The sequence below is a fragment of the Tamandua tetradactyla genome, chromosome X (assembly GCF_023851605.1).
Source record: "Tamandua tetradactyla isolate mTamTet1 chromosome X, mTamTet1.pri, whole genome shotgun sequence".
In the NCBI taxonomy this organism is placed as follows: domain Eukaryota; kingdom Metazoa; phylum Chordata; class Mammalia; order Pilosa; family Myrmecophagidae; genus Tamandua; species Tamandua tetradactyla.
In genome coordinates this window covers 119,163,729-119,167,770 of record NC_135353.1, presented here as the reverse complement: position 1 = coordinate 119,167,770, position 4,042 = coordinate 119,163,729, and the positions used below count along the sequence as shown (strand labels likewise).

General features: G+C 42.6%; 1 pseudogene; it reads left to right on the top strand.

The window, feature by feature from the left end:
• Nucleotides 1-2,100: 2,100 nt before the first annotated feature.
• LOC143671142 (spermatogenesis-associated serine-rich protein 2 pseudogene) lies at nucleotides 2,101-3,671 on the top strand (annotated as a pseudogene).
• The last annotated feature ends 371 nt before the right edge of the window (nucleotides 3,672-4,042 follow it).

Genomic DNA, 4,042 nt, shown 5'->3' with positions numbered 1-4,042 from the left:
CTAGGAAAGTTGAGGATGCCCAGTGGAAGGAACAAACCAACAATTCAAATGAGATACAGGAGTTGAAGCAACTAATTCAGGATGTTCAAACAGACGTGGAAAATCTCATCAAAAATCAATTAACAAGTTGAGGGAGGATATAAAGAACACATTGGGTGAACAAAAAGAAGAAATAAGAAGTTGGAAAACATAAATCATGGAACTTATGGGAATGAAAGGCACAATAGAAGACATAAAAAAAATGGAAACCTACAACAATATATTTGAAGAGGCAGAATAAAGGATTAGTAAACTAGAGGCCTGGACATTCAAAATCTGACACACAAAAGAAAACATAGGGAACAGAAAGGAGAAATAACAGCAGAGTCTCAGGGAATTGAATGACAACATAAAGCACACAAATATACATGTTGTGGGTGTCCCAGGAGGAAAAGAGAAGGGAAAAGGAGGAGAAACACTAATGAAGGAAATTATCACCGAAAATTTCCCATCTCTTACTGAAAGACATAAAATTACAGATTCAAGAAGTGCAGCATACCCCAAATAGAATAGATGCAAATAGAGATACTCCAAGTCACTTACTAATAAGATTTTCAGAGGTCAAAGAGAAAGACAGAATGTTTAAAGCAGCAAGAAAAAAAACAGAAAAGGCATTTGACAAAATTCAACATCCTTTCTTGATGGAAACAGTTCAAAAGACAAGAATAGAGGGGAACTTCCTCAACATGATAGAGTGAATATATGAAAAACCCACAGCTAACAGTATTTCCTCAATGCGGAAATACTGAAAGCTTTCCCTCTAAGATCAGGAGCAAAACAAGGATGCCCACTGTTACCATTGTTATTCAACATTGTGCTGGAAGCTCTAGCTGAACAATTAGACAAGAAAAGGAAATAAAAGGCATCTAAATGGGAAAGAAAGAAGTAATATTCTCACTGTTTGCAGATGATATAATACTATATCTTGAAAATCCCGAAAAACCTACAGGAAAGCTGCTAGAGCTAATAAATGAGTACAACAAAGTGACAGGTTACAGGGTCAACACCCCAAATCAGTAGTGTTTCTATACACTAGTAATGAGCAATCCGAGGTGGAAATCAAGATAAAAATTCCATTTACAGTAGCAACCAAAAGAATCAAATATTTAGGAATAAATTTAACGAAGGATACAAAAGATTGCTACACGGAAAACTACAAGAAATTGTCAGAAGAAATCATGGAAGACCTAAATAAATGGAAGGGCATAATGTGTTCATGGACTGGAAGACTAAATATAGTTAAGATGTCAATTCTACCCAAATTGATTTATAGATTTAATGCAATACCAGTTAAAATCCCAACAACTTATTTTCCAGAAATAGAAACCAATAACCAAATTTATTTGGAAGGAAGTGTGCCCTGAATAGCTAAAAATATCTTGAGAAAGAAAAATGAAGTGGGAGGTATCACATTAACTGACTTTAAAGCATGTTACTAAGCTACAGTGGTCAAAACAGCATGGTGCTGGCGCTGTCTTGCTGGCTGGCTGGTGCGCACGCGCCTGAGCGGCACCCGGGGTGGGGTGGGGTGGGGTGGGGGGAATGGCTCAAGCCCGGGAGAGGGTCGGTGTGCATCCGTTGGCACTCTGGCCCCCAGCCCGGGCTGCGAATTCCAACCCACCGCCTGGCCCGGTAGGGAAGCAAGGAAAGAGGGCTGTGGGGGCGGGGCGGCGTCCTGCTCTGGGAGAGCTTGGGAAGGAGCTCCGCGACGGCAGCGGCGGCTCCAGAATAGGAGAAGGAGATGGAGGATATCCTTCCCTCTTCTCAGACCCCGGAGCGTCCACTGGGGGCACAGGTGACTGCCGGGCCCCGGCTAGAATCTCTCCTGACAAACGAGACATGAATGTCTGCAATGATTTTTCCTGACAAGAAGGTGATACAAGAGAACGGAGATAACAGCTGGTGAGCAAAATTTGGAACAGCCAGGATTTTGCATTTGTCATTTCCAGCCACAGACCTCTGCTTCTCGCTTTTAATATCAGGGATAATATCAACACTCAAAACCAAGACAAGGAAAAAGGATTCTTTACTTCTGTAGTTTTTGCAATCAAAGAACCTGCAATGTCTAGGAAACAAAATCAGAAGGATATAACAGGATTCATATTTGATTTGCAGCCCAATAGTGTGCTGGCCCAGGGAGGCACTTTTGAGAATATGAAAGAGAAGATAAATGCAGTGCATGCAATAGTTCCCAGTAAGAGCAACAGTGAAATTATCCTGGTTTTGCAACACTTTGATAATTGTGTGGAGAAAACAGTACAAGCATTCATGGAAGGTAGTGCCAGTGAAGTACTCAAAGAATGGACAGTTACAGACAGGAAAAAGAACAAAAAGAAGAAAAGTAAATCAAAACCTGCAGCAGGAGCAAGTAACACTGTCCCAGATTCTAGTAAATCAGTTTCCGTTTAAGAGGAGCATTCTGTGCCGTCCTCAGAGAAAGGTGGTATTGATGGTTACCATGTGAACGGTGCCATCAATGATACTGAATCTGTGGATACACTTAGTGAAGGTTTGGAGAAACTTTCAATAGATGCCAGAGAATTGGAGGATCCTAAGCCTGCCACACCAGATATGATGGATAGAAGAGGATCCATATTGGAGAATGGTATCTCTGATTTTGAGCCCAGGCCTTTGACTATGCACTCTTCTCAGAATTCTCAGCAATCCAGGAATGCTGCCAAATCTCTCTCAAGACCGACCACAGGACTTCAGTTTTCCAGTCTGGGGTAGACAATGTTCCACTCTCCTCCATTAACAGAAAGCTAGGTTCCAATACAGAAAGATCTGTAAAAGACTTTGAGCGCTGCACAGTGTTTCTTGCACAATATCAAGTTGTAGTTAAAGAAGAGATGTTTAAGCTCTAAAGTGGCATTGATTGCTGAAATGGACAAAGTGAAAGTTGAAGCAATAGAAATTTTGCTCAGCCGGCAAAAGAAAGCCAGACTTCTGAAGATGACTGATGTGGCTGTTTGAATGTCAGAGGAGCAATTGGTTGAGCTCAGAGCCAATAATACTTTGTTAGTGAACGTAAATATGATGAGGATCTGGGATGAGTAGCCCACTTCACCTGTGATGTAGAAACCTTAAGAGCGTTGATGCTTTTGGACAAGTGCCCCATCTAAAGAACAGCTTTTCAACCAGATCCCGTTGCAGCTCAGTTACACCTATGTTCTTGAGTAGCCCAAGTGATGCCTCTGCTGCTTCCTCTTCCATCTGAGCCTCTGCTCCCAACCTTACAAGTACTAAAATCTCTGCCCCAGGAGAGACTCCTGCAGCCATAGCCAACTCCAGTGGCTGGCCCTATCAGTCTTATTGGGAGGTATTGCTGGGGAACAGACAAGGAGGACAAGGCTACAGACCACAAGGCCAAAAGTTCAATGACTCCATGAACCAAGGGCACCATGACAGTGGAAGGCTGTTATAGAAATAGTTCATGGTATTCGTCTAGTTCCAGGTATCAGAGTGCTCCACTCCAGACACCAGGAAACACACGTAAACAGGGCCAGGTTCACCCTGGAGGGACTGATGGAACTGGAGCCAGCATGGAGCCTAGCCAGGCCATGCCCTCTTTCAAAAAAGGGCTCCCCCAGTGCAAACCCAGGACCGCTCAGCCTGAAACCGTGAACTCTTGAGGGAAATTCCAATGGCTCCTCTCTTCTATCCCATACAATTCAACTTAATAACTAGACTTTAGGAAACTTATAGATTTAATAACAAAAAGAAGTTTATGCATATCACTTTTTGTGCCATTCTAAATATTTTTGCTTTGCTCTCCTCATTTCCTCCTTACCCTTTTGAAAGGGGAAGCTGTCTTTTTCCCTTGACATTTTCCAATGATATGGATTTATTCTGATCGGCCATTTCTACCAGGAATCAGAGATAACTGTTGCTAGGTTTTCCAAGAGTAAGCAGTGCTCTTTCCAGTGCACCAGGCCTTTCAGTTACCCAAAGAGGCCTTACTGAGCAACCCTGCACTATTTAGGTTCTCTCAGGAGGAGGTGGG